The sequence below is a fragment of the Rhinatrema bivittatum genome, chromosome 9, assembly GCF_901001135.1.
Source record: "Rhinatrema bivittatum chromosome 9, aRhiBiv1.1, whole genome shotgun sequence".
Taxonomy (NCBI): Eukaryota; Metazoa; Chordata; class Amphibia; order Gymnophiona; family Rhinatrematidae; genus Rhinatrema; species Rhinatrema bivittatum.
The window spans coordinates 129,106,077-129,121,301 of record NC_042623.1 but is presented as its reverse complement, the minus strand read 5'-3'; the positions used below and the strand labels follow the sequence as shown (position 1 = coordinate 129,121,301).

Here is a 15,225-nt window from a genome sequence, read left to right as displayed (position 1 = left end):
GCTGTGCAGTCTCCCCTCCACCAGTTTCCTCAGCGCGCCTCGATCACAGCTGTACAATTTACCTCCTTGCTGATCACATGACTCCTCAATTCCAGGCTGCCTTTACCTAGCCTGTCCATTCCCACGGTGCCTCTTCATTGAGACACATCAACTCCTTGACCTAGCCATCCTTGTCTTATGATTCTGCCTTGCTTTGTGGCCTGCCTTGTCCTATTGCCTTGCCTTCTGGCCTACCCAGGCCTTCTGCCTTGCCTTCTGGCCTATCCAGGCCTTCTGCCTTGCCTTCTGGCCTATCCAGGCCTTCTGCCTTGCCTTCTGGCCTATCCAGGCCTTCTGCCTTGCCTTCTGGCCTACCCACGCCTTCTGCCTTGCAGCCTTATCCAGATCTTCTGCCTTGCCTTGTAGCCTTATCCAGATCTTCTGCCTTGCTTTGCAGCCTACCCTTGCCTCCTGCCTTGCTCTGGGCCCTTCCAAGATTTCTGTCCTTACTCTGTTGCCTTTCAGGCCTACCTGCCATGCTCAGTGCCCTCTTGTGTTTTCCTGTCCCTCTTTGTGGCCTTCAGGCTTTCTAGGTTTGCCTAGCCAGCTTTATGCCCTGGTGGACCTTCCTGTTTATTGTTGCCTGTTCTGTCTAGTTCTTGTCACGTTCTTGTCCTGTCCAGCTCAGTCCTTGTTGGATATCCCAGGCCTGCCCTTGTCCTTTGGTCCTAATCTGCCCTTGACCCCAGCCTGTACTGTGTTCCAGCTCCCAGTTCATAACGTGTACCAGGTCCCAGCCTGTATTGGGTTCCAGCCCTGCCTATATCCAGCTCCTGTCTGCCCTTAGTAACCGCCCAGCCTATATCCAGCTCCTGCCTGCCCTCAGTACCAGCTCATCCTCCAGTCCTGCTTATATCCAGCTCTCGCCACCCTCAGCCAACCTTAAGAACATAAGAAGTTACCATACTGGGTCAGCCCGAGGGTCCATCAACCTCAGCATCCTGTTTCCAATAGTGGCCAATCCAGGTTTCAAGTACCTGGCAATTACCAAAACACTAAGAAGATCCCATGCTACTGATGCAATTAATAGCAGTGGCTATTCCCTAAGTAAACTTGATTAATAGCCATTAATGGACTTCTCCAAGAACTTATCCAAACCTTTTTTTAACCCAGCTACACTAATTGCACTAACCACATCCTCTGGCAACAAATTCCAGAGCTTTTTTGTGTGTTGAGTGAAAAAGAATTTTCTCCAATTAGTCTTAAATATGCTACTTGCTAACTTCACAGAATACCCCCTAGTCCTTCTATTATTCGAAAGTGTAAATAACAGATTCACATCTACTTATTCAAGACCTCTCATGATCCTAAAGACCTCTATCATATCCCCCCTCAGCCATCTCTTCTCCAAGCTGAACAGCCCTAACCTCTTCAGCCTTTCCTCATAGGGGAGCTGTTCCATCCCCTTTATCATTTTGGTTGCCCTTCTCTGTACCTTCTCCATCGCAACTATATCTTTTTTGAGATGCGGCGACCAGAATTGTACAGTCTTCAAGGTGCGGTCTCACCATAGAGCGATATAGAGGCATTATGACATTTTCTGTTTTATTAACCATTCCCTTACTAATAATTCCTAACATTCTGTTTGCTTTTTTGACTGCTGCAGCACACTGAGCCGACGATTTTAAAGTATTATCCACTATGATGCCTAGATCTTTTTCCTGGGTGGTAGCTCCTAATATGGAACCTAACATCGTGTAACTACTGCAAGGGTTATTTTTCCCTATATGCAACACCTTGCACTTGTCCACATTAAATTTCATCTGCCATTTGGATGCCCAATCTTCCAGTCTTGCAAGGTCCTCCTGTAATGTATCACAATCCGCTTGTGTTTTAACTACTCTGAATAATTTTGTATCATCCGCAAATTTGATTAATAGCAGTTAATAGCTACACTAATTTCCCTAACCACAACCTCTGGCAACAAATTCCAGAGCTTAATTATGCATTGAGTGAAAAAGAATTTACTCCGATTTGTTTTAAATGTGCTACTTGCTATCTTCAAGGAGTGCCCCCTAGTCCTTCTATTTTCTGAAAGCGTAAATAACCAAAGCACATTTACCCCTTCTCACATGATCTTATAGATCTCTATCATAGACCTCAGCCGTCTCTTCTCCAAGCTGAACAGCCCTAACCTTTTAAGCCTTTCCTCATAGGGGAGTCATTCTATCCCCTTTATCATTTTGGTCACCTTCTCTGTACCTTTTCCAGTGCAACTATATCTTTTTTGAGATGTGGCGACCAGAATTGTACCCAATACTCAAGGTGTGGTCTCAACATGGAGCGATATAGAGACTTTTTAATATTTTCCATTTTATTCTCTGTTCCCTTCTTAATCATTCCTAACATTCTGTTTGCTTTTTTGACTGTCACAGCACACTGAGCTGACGATTTCAATGTATTATCCACTATGATGCCTAGATCTTTTTCCTGGGTGGTAACTCCTAATATAGAACCTAACATCGTTGCTTCCAGCCCTGCCAATATCCAGCTTCCAGACTGTGCCTGAATACAGCCCCAGCCATAATGTTCTGCAGAATGCAAGTCCTACTGGTCCCCAGAACCCAAGGGCTCAACCTGCAGTAAAGGGGGCTAGTTAGGCAGAAGACCAACTCCAATCCTGCCCTGCAGCCCTGTACCACTTCTGCAAGTATGATTCTAGACTCCAGCCGTGGGATACACACCATGGATCCCTAAAGGACAGAGATGGAGATGAAGAAAAGGTGCATGGGGATAACCTGTATAGAGCAACAGCTACTATCCTTAATAGAAGTCATGGGGATTACTATCTTTAACCAATTATTTTTTATGATTCTGACACAACTGTAACATCGCTCTCCATTTTGACGATAGAGAGGAGGGGAAAAAAGGGGAATTGGATTCAGATGGCAGCCAATGCTTGGCCTGGACTTTTATGGTCCGGGATACTGAAATGCAGACATTAGGGAATAAACACAGGACAGCTTCCTAAAGCAAAGCATGTTCCAAGCAGCATTCTTTGAATTATCAAGAAGGCTGCTTACCCTGTAAAAATGTTGACAATTGCTTGTTTTTGATTGTTAATATTACTACCCTTAACATAAGACATGGGGATAACCTGCATAGAGCGGCAGTTACTACTACAAGAAATTTGCTGGGCAGACTGGATGAACCATTTGGTCTTTTTCTGACATCATTACTATGTTACAAACCTTTTTTAAACCCAGCAAAATAAACATCTTTTACCACATCCTCTGGCAACTAATTCCAAGCTTAATTATGTGTTGAGTGAAAATTTTTTCTCCTATTTGTTTTAAATGTGCTACCAAGTATCTGCATTATGTGTCCCCTAGTCCTTGTACTATTATAAAGAGTAAACAACATATTCACATTTACCCGTTCCACTCCACTCATTTTATGGACCTCTATCTTATATCCCCTTAGCTGTTTCTACTCCAGGCTGAACAGTCCTAAGCTATTTGGCCTTTCCTCAAAAGGGAACCACTATCTTCTTTAACATTTTGGTCTCCCTTCTCTGTACCTTTTCTAATTCTGCTATACCTTTTTTTGAAATATGGTGACCAGAACTGCACACAATACTCAAGGTGTGGTAGCACCAGAAAACGATACAGAGGCATGATCTTATTCTGTTTTATTCTCCATTCCTTTTCTAATAATTTCTAGTATTCTATTTGCTTTCATGGCCTTCAACGTTGCACATTGAGCAGAGGATTTCAACATATTATCCACGATGCCTAGATCCTTTTCCTGGGTAGTGTCTTCTAATGTGGAATCTTGCATTGTGTAGCTATAATTTATATTGCTCTTCCTTAAGTGCGTCACGTTGCACTTGTCCATATTAAATTTCATCTGACATTTGGATGCCCAGTCACTTACAATTTCTCATTTATGATTTAACAACTTTGAATAATTTGCATCATCAGCAAATTTGATCACCTCATTCAATTTTTCCATCTCTGGGTCACTTATAAATATGTTAAAAAGCAGTGGTCCCAGTAAAGATTCCTTGGACACCATTATTCACCTTTCTCCATTGAGAAAATTGACCATTTAGCCCTATTCGCTGTTTTCTTTTAATCTGTTCCCAATCCACAATAGGTCATTGCTTCCAATCCCAAGACTTTTTAATTTCCTCAAGAGTCTCTCATAGGGTACTTTGTCAAATGTTTTCTGAAAATTCAGATACACTATATCAACTGGCCCACTTTATCCACATTTCTTTTATTTCTTAAAAAAAATGTAGAAGATTGGCAAGGCAAGACTTCCCTTGATTAAATCCATAGTGGCTTTGTCTCATTAAACTATGACTATCTATATGTTCATTTTTTCTAACATGTTGCTCATCACTGATGTCAGGCTCACCTGTCTGTAGTTTCTTGGAACCCTTTTAAAATTTTTCATTACGTTGAACACCCTCTAATCTTTAAGTACCGTGGTTGCTTTTAATGATAGTTTACAAATTACTAATAGCAGGTCCGCAATTACATTTCTCAGCACTCTGGGATGTATACATTCTGGTCCAGGTGATTTTCTACTCTTTTGTTTGTCAATTTGCCCTATTACATCTTCCAGGTTCACCAAGATTTATTTGAGTGCCTCTGAATCATCACCTTTAAGCATCATTTCTGGCATGGGTATCTCCCTTACAGCTTACTCACTTAACACCAAAGCAAAGCAAATAAAATCCGCGAGCAGGCATCCATGTGCACACGGTTCCCAGTGTGCACACATGGATGCATTGATTTTATAACATGCGCGCGTTGACGCAGATTGGGAGGGAACTTCCTAAACTCCCTAACTAACCTGCCTCCATTTTTCCCCTATCTGCCCTGACTCCTTAAACCCCGCTAACTAACTTGGGACTAGATTCATCATTTTGCTACAAATTTTGCAAGAATAGTGCTCATGATAAAAAAAAGGGACGTGGTTAAGGTAATTTTCCAGATACTACAACTCGCACTATTTTACTGCAATGTGCATTAAATTTATCACACCTGACAGGCTTTTACCGCGATAATGCTCTAACGCGATATGATAAATGACCCCCTTTGTTTTTTGTTTTGTTTTTTTAATACTTACCTGCTCTACAGAGCAGTAGCAGGTTGCACGGGCTGGCCAGCTGCTGGCGCACACTTCAGCGGGACAGTGCCTTCAGGTGCTGTCCTGGCCCACCTACACCTACACCCTGCCCAGACCCCGTCCCTTTTTCTCTAATCTGTTCTTCGGCATATGCCAGGAAATATGCGTGACTGCTGGCCTTTGAAAATCCCCACGGCACTCGTGCGCAGCCTGGCCAGGCGCGTATTTCCTGGTTTTAACACACGCCGGGTTTTTAAAACAAAGCCACTAGTCTCTCCACTATAGCCTGGTCCTCCCTTAGTGCCCCTTATCCCCCTTGATCATCTAATCATCCAACTTATTCCCTCACAGGCTTTTTGCTTCAAATGTACCTGATAAAGTTCTATTATGAGTTTTTACTTCCACACCAGCTTTCATTATTCAGCTGACTCATAAGATAATCCTTTTCAGCTTTTAGAACAGATAATTTATAGATTTGTATGTTTACCTTAGAAATTAATACATTTTTCAGAGTTTTATTTTTCCACCATTTTCAGTTTGGTACACGTCTTTTTAGTAACCGCAATCCAGGGTGATACCGCGGATGATTTCTAGAACACAAAACAGTATGTAGTTGTAAAGGGGCTACAGAATCGAAAGCATTTTACAGAGTATAGTTCTAAATAACAATCTGTGTTACCTAAAGGTTAGGTATTATAAAGAAAATTATTCAAATTAGATTCTAACAAATTCAGATTTATATCACACAAACTCCTAGATAAAAATGACCATTTAGAGCAGAAACTAAATACAAACTTAGTATGCAATTTAAAGGTAATTAAAATAGGATCGGTCTACAAAAACGATGTCAAATTAGAACTTCTTACAGAAAAATCCTTACCCTTACTAAATACGAGATAAAGTGTCTGACCATCCACATGTGTCACAGATTGTACATACTGGGTAAATTCTAAGTCACCCATTCCCTGCAGGTATTGCACCAAGTATGAGTGTACTACACTTCTGAAAATACTTGGAATCACCACCCGTTTATCCAGACCTCCCTCCCAAAAACTACAGACAGACAAGTACAATTTCAACTGCACAAATCAATTAGCAAATGTAAAAGTGTAATGTATGCATGTATACCACTTACAAAACAGCAATGTTTGCATACTTCAGAACTCCATCCCAGAACACCTCTAAACTGCACCTGTTTTCCATGTTCACATTTACACGCAACAGTGCAAGTACGTATGTACTTTTGAGGTTTATAAAATAGCATAAATGTGTTATGCACACAATCCTCATGTAACTCTTTCAATGTTACTTTCAGTATGTATGATGTAAATCAAGGCTTCCCAAACTGTTAGTTGTGACCTCAAATGGGATCAGATTACCTTCAGTTGGAGTGGTAAGTGCTTCAAACCACAGCTTTCTTCAGGCGTCAGCAGAAGCAGAGTTAGCAGTGGAAATCAGAGTGGGACCTGTGAGCGAGTGGGATGCCTTTGCATGAATACAAGGAGCAATTGGGGCCTCTGCAGAGCCTGTAAGCTTGCACCAACTCACAAGCCCTGTGCTGACTTTCATTCTTACCACTGCTGCCCCTTGCAGGTCACCATCGAGCTCGGGACCAGCCATTGAAGAGATGGAAGAGCTGAGTGTGCATGGGCCAGTGGAGATTGCCATTGGTTCTCGCTCCTCACCTTTTACTGAACTTATCTAAGAAAATCATTGCCCCGGTAATTAACCTGCCTTCTCTTCCCACCAGTTGTTATCCACTTTTGGCCCAGGACCCAAAGAAAATTGTTGCTGTTACCCCTGGCCAGGGAGGTGTTTGGAAAAGGGAATGTTTGACAGGAGGGAAAGATTCAGGAGAGGTTTGAGGGTTGGATCAGGTGGATAGGAATTGATTGTGGAGGGTAAGAGAAGGTGAATGACAGAAGATCAACTTGGGGGAGGTAAAAGAGGTGATAAGTTGGAGGATGTGAGAGAAGGGTTTGAGGGGAAGCTGGGAGGTCAGAGGTGGAATTGGGGATGAGGGTCAGGGGATAAAGGATCAGTGAGAGACAAAAGAAGCACTTGGAGGTGAGAGATGATCAGTTGGGGGATGCAAAAAGGGCTGGAAAGAGTGAGCGAGAGTGCATGGGCTGGGGAGGTGAGAGGAGCTGTAAGATATACAAGGATCTCCTGGACAGCAGGAAATTGAGAGAAGAGGTCCTTTGGAAGTGGTAGAGATTGAGAGAAAGGATCAATTAGAGAGAGTGTAGGATGAGACAGGGGACCAGCTGGAGTGTGGGGAAGCTTAGAGTAGAGTGATTGTTGGAGAGAGATTACACTTCTGCTAATTTATTTATTTGTTTATTTGTACAGCTTTTCTATACCGTTGTTGAGAGAACTATGTCTCTATCTCTACGGTTTACAACATAAGAAAAAAACAATAAATTAATAAAATCTCATAGTATAGAATAAAAGTTACATTAAATCGACTAATACAAATAAAAACTTAGAAAAGTAAATAAAATTTCATTAAAAAATTATGAAAGAAAGAATAAAACTATAAAACAAAATAAAACCAAGTTAATGAGATCAATGTTGTTTTGGTCATCCACTGGGTCATGTGAATTCTCAAGTATTAAAATGGGGTCACATTGCCAAAAGCTCAGGAAGCCCTGTTCTACATGTTTGAAAGCCATTACTGGTACCTCAAATTGCCATGAAGTGCTGAGAACACAGCCAAGAAGTTAGTTTGGATATTTGGCAGCTAGCAGTGGTAACTTTTTCATGGCACACCTGTTCAAGTCTGAGTGCACACACATTGAGAAACAGTGTAAAATTAATTTCATGAGGGATTTATTAAATACCATCTGAAAATCCAGATACACTATATTGACTAGTTCGACCTTACTGACATGCTTATTTACACCTTCATAAAATATTAATGGCTTGATAAGGGACTTGACTTCCTTTTCCAAACCTCTTTTGGCTGTTTCCCATTAAGCTATGTCTACCTATATGCTCAAGATTTCTGTTTATAATTATGGCTTCTGGCATTTTGCCCAGCATCAATTTCATGCTTATTGATCTGTAGTTTCCTGGATCATTACAGGAGACCTGCTTAAGTTACCCTCCAGTACTCAGGTACAGTAGCAGAGTTTAATGATAGGTTACAGATTACTAGTAGCAGATCTGCAATTCCATATTTGACATTTTTTAAATGTCAGATTTATTAAGCTTTTTAATCATATAATACATATGATACAAAAATAGGAAAATCAGGAAATAATCATATCATACTTTATTTATTTAAAAACTTTTCTATACCGTCGCTAAGTTATATATCATCGCAACGGTTTACAATAGGCACATAGACTAAGGTAAGTAAATGTAGGATATCTTAAACAATACTCATTTCTCTCAATTAAGCTCCCACTATTTAGGACTGCTAATTCAAAAAATAAACATCAGAACAAGAAAACAAATAACAATCCAGACCCCAATCTATTATCCCTCAAAATGTACATTAATCCCATCAATCAATGTTATAAAAGTTTCCAGGTGCATTGGATAGGCAAAAATAAACTTATCTTGATAGGTTACAATACATTTACAAGAAAGCTTCAAGAAAAAAATGTAGAATCTAGGGACAATAACTTAGTTTCCACTATAAAAATAATGTTCTCTTCTTTTGCATCTCCTTAGATACATCTGGAACACTAATACCTTGTAACCATAAAACAAAGCTTAAACTTAAAATATTACTTAAGAAAGATCTCTCTATTGCTATCTTGCAAAAGCGTAACAAACAGAGTTGATCGAGTAGCAATCATATCATTAGAAGTCTGAAGAAAGAGTAAGATCTTTACCAGACAGAGGAGCGAAGACTTTAATAGCTCCCTCCTCAGAGGCCAGAATCCTCCATTTATCAGGTATATAGTAACAATTAAACAGCAAGAAAACTATCAGAAAAAAATTGGAGGATTTCAGCTGCATATTTTTTTAAACAATTCATTCCCAGATAATAGAGTACGTGGAAAATTTAACAATCTCACTGGGTCATTTATCATTTCATGTTAAGGTCTTGTCATGCACGATAAATAATGCAACGCAAAATATGTATGCAAATTAAAAATTGAGTATTCAAGTGGGAGGAGTTTGGTCAGAGTAAATGGAAATAAGGTTCTGCTAGCGCGGAGTGCGATAGAGTAATGCCGGAAATAACCACCTTTTTTTTTGTTTTTTTGTTTTTTTACAGTACGGTGAAAAAACTATCAAGCTCCCGTGGCCAATATCACAGATCACAGCGATTAACACAAGTGATAAAAAGAGGAATTATAACAGACACACCTACCAGGCCTTCCTGCCCCAATAAAAACTCCTGTTCTTACCTGGTCTAGCTTCCTAAAGTCATAATGTCTGTAGCAAATTTAATTTGCTATAACATAATTATAACATAATTATGTTATGTTTATTACTGTAATTGTTCACTATGTTATGATATCTCAAAACTTCCATGATAAAAATTGTTCACTATGTAAACCGTTATGATGGCTTTACCGAATAACGGTATATAAAACTCTTCAAATAAATAAATAAATAAATAATTGTTGGGAGATACTGGATGCTTCGGGAGGCTCGTTGCAGACAAGAAGTGGAACAGCAGCAACCTCGAGAACAGGCAAGTGATGTTCCAAGCCCTCCTAGGGAAGTCCCTGCACTGGAGGCAGAGCGCCACTGGCCCTGCAGGGTCGGGGCCCAGGTAAGCGCCTGTTACACAGGTGGCCACGGCGGAGGAGATGCAGGGAGTGCATCTTTCCTCCACAAACATCTTTACTGGGCATGCCAGAGGACTATGTGGTTTGCAGGTATCACCTCAGTTCTTCGGCTATCCTGGAATTATATGAAGATATCAGAGGGGATCTGGATCCAGCCACTGAAAGGTCCCACACACTGTGCCTGGCCTCATCAAACCGTTGGCCACCCTGCATTTCATGGCAACCAGCTCCTTCCAAACAGAAGGGGTCATGGGGGGAATGTCCCAAACCACCTTTTCCTACTGTCTGGACCAGGTCATAACAGCTGTCTCTGACAGCATTAATTGCTACATAGCATTTCCTCAGGACAGGTAGGACTTGATGGACTTGAGAGGCTTTAATGCCTTTGCAAACTTTCCTAATGTTCTGGGAGCTATTGACTGCACTCACAGGGCCATCATTCCACCCCATGACAGAGAGGAGGTGTACTGCAACAGAAAGCTATTCCACTCCATCAATGTGCAAGTGGTCTGTGATGCTCGAATGCACATCCTCGATGTGGTGGCCAGGTACCTGGGAGCCATGCATGATTCCTTTATACTTAGGCAATTGGGCCTGTCTGAAAATTTTGAGGACAGCCTGTATGGTGACGGTTGATTCATAGGTAAGAGATGCTTCTTTCTATATTCCATCTCTGGCTATGTGTTTCTGGCAAATGGCACAGAGGCTGGAGGGGATGTAACAGATCGCTGCCATTACAAGTGGCTTGTACAGTTACGTCTGCAGACCATTCCCCCAGGGCCTGCCTTTTTCTCCCCATTCTGCAGAGGCCTGCTATAATCTTGTTAGGGTAAATAATGCACCTGCCCTAAAGCTTGGTGTGTGAGCAAGCACTACACACTTTCAACGTGTTCATATTCAAAATGGCCCTGTTCCTATCATCCCATTGAGAGCTATTTAAATCTCACTGATTAATCACAAGCTTGAAGCATCCACACTGCTGGTACTGCACGATCACATATGGCCAGTTGGCCACAGTTTGTCTTGACCCTCACACATCTGACCCAGAAGCAGTGTCCAGTGCATGTTAGTGACCTGGCATATTCCCTGTGTCAGGACTCAGAAATTGGTTTCTGTGGAGGACATACTGCAGAGCAGGCAGGGACATTTGCAATCACACCAGGAGGTACTGTTTTTTCAGCTCACAGGTGTGGCAGCTCTTATGTATTGCTTCAAGGTTGGTAGACTGCTACACACCAGTAGCCTTAGCTCGGTTGTGAGTGCCTGGCACACAACTGTTGGAAACCCAGATGCAATTTAGTAGTCTTAAAGAGCAGAGGTACTTTTGGCTACTGCTATCCTGCACATATTCTGGCCCAGAACAATGAGACATGCAGTTAGGTTAGACAAATCAGCCTTTGAGGCTACCTTATACAGTCTTATAGGCTGCTGTGGTTTGCAAGCCAGATCTGCACGTGAAAATGCTATGATGAATGGTTTAAATCTATCTTTGCCGCAGGAGATTCTGAGTACAGTTCAGGATCTGGAAAGAAATACGACAAGTGAGATAATCAAATTTGCAGATAACACAAAATTGTTCAGAGTAGTTAAATCACAAGCAGATTGTGATAAATTGCAGGAAGACCTTGTGAGACTGGAAAATTGGGCATCCAAATGGCAGATGAAATTTAATGTGGATAAGTGCAATGTGATGCATATAGGGAAAAATAACCCATGCTATAATTAAATTACACAATGTTGGATTCCATATTAGGTGCTACAACCCAAGAAAGAAATCTAGGCATCATAGTGGATAACACATTGAAATCATCGGTTCAGTGTGCTGTGGCAGCCAAAAAAGCAAACAGAATGTTGGGAATTATTAGAAAGGGAATGGTGAATAAAACGGAAAATATCATAATGCCTCTGTATCGCTCCATGGTGAGACCGCACCTTGAATACTGTGTACAATTCTGATCGCCGCATCTCAAAAAAGATATAATTGCGATGGAGAAGGTACAGAGAAGGGCTACCAAAATGATAAGGGGAATGGAACAGCTCCCCTATGAGGAAAGACTAAAGAGGTTAGGACTTTTCAGCTTGGAGAAGAGTCAGCTGAGGGGGGATATGATAGAGATGTTTAAAATTGAGCGGTCTAGAACGGGTAGATGTGAATCGGTTATTTACTCTTTCGGATAATAGAAAGATTAGGGGGCACTCCATGAAGTTAGCATGGGGCACATTTAAAACTAATCAGAGAAAGTTCTTTTTTACTCAACGCACAATTAAACTCTGGAATTTGTTGCCAGAGGATATGGTTAGTGCAGTTAATATAGCTGTGTTTAAAAAAGGATTGGATAAGTTCTCGGAGGTAAAGTCCATTACCTGCTATTAAGTTCACTTAGAGAATAACCACTGCCATTAGCGATGGTAACATGGAATAGACTTAGTTTTTGGGTACTTGCCAGGTTCTTATGGCCTGGATTGGCCACTGTTGGAAACAGGATGCTGGGCTTGATGGACCCTTGGTCTGACCCAGTATGGCATGTTCTTATGCTCTTACCCCCATTGCCATTCCCAACATGCTGGCAGAGACTAGGTACAACTAGGCCTTATGTATTACCCGCTGGGTCATCGAATGCACCTTCGGAGTTCTCAAAAGTCAATTTCACTGTTTGGGCAAGACAGGTGGAGCTTTAATGTATGCCCCACCCAAAGTTGGAGATATAGTGCTGCTCTGCTGTGTCTTCCATAATCTCGCTCTACACCATGGACTGAGAATGGATATACTTCCAGATCTCCCCCCCGGATCTCCTATGTGTCCCCACACAAGCCAAGCACATCACGCTGAGTGGCAGCCAGCTTCGCCAAAACCTTATACAATGCTACTTTGCCTGATAGGCCTCACCTAACACATCCCCTTCTATGGAAAGGAGGCCAGTAGAATTTTAGTTGCTGCTCTTCTCACTATCATCTTTCTTTATGTCACTGCTTCTTTGTCAGGATCATTGTGAACCAGAAAACACATATGCCTACTCAGGATTCGTCTTGACAATGGAGTAGTACAGTGTACTGGAAAAACAGTTCTGAAAGTAAAGATGACAAAATACATATGGCTGCTATAATGTGTTCTGCCTCATAGTGACACTAAGAGAGGTATGTGTGGCATGCGAGTTTGTGAATGACTGCCAACATAGTGTTCATAGTTTAGCCTAGCTAGCACCGTGCGGCTTGCCGGTGTACTCCAGTGGACCCCATCCTACTGCTCATGTGGATGAACTGGTACCACAAATGTAATGCTACCCCAGCTGGCCCTTGAGCATGGAGAGCTACAGCTCTAGAAATGCTGTAAATATAAAAATATCTCTGAAGCTTAAAGACACAGCCTAAAGGTACAGATAGTCAGTTAAAGGTTTCAATGACAGAGTTCCCATTTTACTGCCTTATTCTGTAGCTGAGAAACATGTGCATGTGAAGTTATACACCTGTTCTGGGTTGGCTTACTGTCATCTGGGTGTCAAGACACCACTGCGTCACCAGTTTCAGAGCCACTGCTGACTAGGTTTTCCAACTGGATCCAGATTTCCAGGATATGTTGATCCAGTCCTGGTCTTACGCCCATGCATGCAGGTATGGATAGTTTTGGTGAAACACTTGCATGTAATGTCTTCCAAACCAGGAATGTAATGTCCCATGCATGCAGGTATGGATAGTTTTGGTGAAACACTTGCATGTAATGTCTTCCAAACCAGGACAGGATTTACCTGTCCTGAAAATTGGAAGCAGTTGGCAACCATACTGCTGACATCAGAGTGGTCTAGTAGTATGCCTTCCCTTACAGCCTTGGGTAAAGCACCTGTGCTACTTGGTGCCATTCCCACAATGTGCACTGGGGTCCTTCCAACCTAGCATACACCTCTTGGTGGTTGCATGCACCCCGACACACATGCACTGTACTACACTTGCCTATGCAATTTGTAAATGATAATGTGCAGAAGGTGAAGGCCTTGGCTGTTGTGATGTAATGTAGTTTCGGTTAGCTTCTCAGCAAGCCTACACCAGGGTGCATGTCTGGCTCTGTGAAGGCAGGATTAGGAATCACTTGTATTTTCCAATGACCTCAGAGATGTCAGCATCACCATATAGTTTCTAATGACTCTAAGAGCACCCACAACTCTCCTGAGCAGAGGTTGCCATCATAGAAGTCAACGGTTAGGTGTGTTTGAACTTCCTGCCTTCAACTCAGCTGTCGCAGGTAGCCTTACAGATATATTGAGATGTCAGGGTGCTGCAAGGCCCTTGGCCATAATGGCTCACTGACAGACATGTGGTGCAGCTGTATGTACATATGTAATTACCCAGAAAATATGCACAGTATTTTGCTTTGAGCAATAGTTAGTATCTCTTATAGTGCTAGTGTGATCTGTGACCACCTTTAAAGCACAAAGGCTGAGCACTCCTACGCCAAACAGATAGCAGATAGTTTCATTTCCAATGTCACTTCACATGTTTCCATCCCTTGCTGATCCACATGCCTATCATGACTTCTGGGGAATCAGGAAGAGCTGCTGTCCTCTACCCTGTGCCTCATGTAGTATAAGTCACTTTTACAGTTAGTGGTGAGTAGGGCAGGTGTGCTCCTACATTCAATGATTTGCTCTGTGTATAGCATTAAGGCTAGAGAAACTGTTGGCAACTGATGACTTCGTGATCCTACAAGCTGCCTCCATAGTACACCAGACACAGTGCTGAATTTATAGGCCTACTGCTCCCAGAGGTCTCATGTGGTTGGCATGATGGCCTTTCTGTGTTGGTTTCTTGTCAGACATGCATTTAGTGCCACCTACAGCCTTGAGGGGCCCATATCAGTACCTCAGAAAGTAGGGTGTCATATATGTCTCTGACAGATGTGTTTTATGTGGCCAGGTATAGATAATTGGTGCCGGGAAAGGACTCAGACTACCTCATTAGCAGTTATGGACAAGCAGCCACAGACATCAATGTTTGATGACAAACATTCAGGAACATAAGCATTGTCCATGTGTAGGGGCACAAAGTGCTTCAGGTGGTCTTTACTCAAAAGATAAGTGTGTCAGTGAGTGACGTGCTGTGTTACCCTCTGTCAATCTCTTTCTCTGAGGGTGCTGTTGCACTCAGAGGTCCCTCCCTTACTACAGCAATCCATACCCCAGAGCAAGCAGTGTGTGAGCATTCATTTTGCACACACTGCTTTTGGACAGCAGTGATCTAGTGTTTCCACTCTTGAGAAGGGATACTGCTGAGGGGTGACCGTATGGACTGTAGTATGCATGGCTTCAGGCCTTGTACTCTAAAATATCTCCTAGTCCGCTCATTGTTTATACCTAGTGTTGAG

The 15,225-nt window shown here is 42.1% G+C and overlaps 1 protein-coding gene across 6 annotated transcripts in view; it reads right to left on the bottom strand.

Moving 5' to 3' along the window:
* MKRN1 (makorin ring finger protein 1) overlaps positions 1 to 15,225 on the bottom strand; it is a 180,669-nt gene that overhangs the window by 78,998 nt on the left and 86,446 nt on the right. For 2 of the 6 annotated variants that reach the window (XM_029615778.1, XM_029615779.1), the window contains exon 2: positions 5,606 to 5,708. The exons of the other annotated variants lie outside the window; for them this stretch is intronic. The gene's annotated coding sequence lies outside the window, so the exon portion shown is untranslated. The remainder of the gene's footprint in view (positions 1 to 5,605; positions 5,709 to 15,225) is intronic. 6 annotated transcript variants of the gene reach the window in all.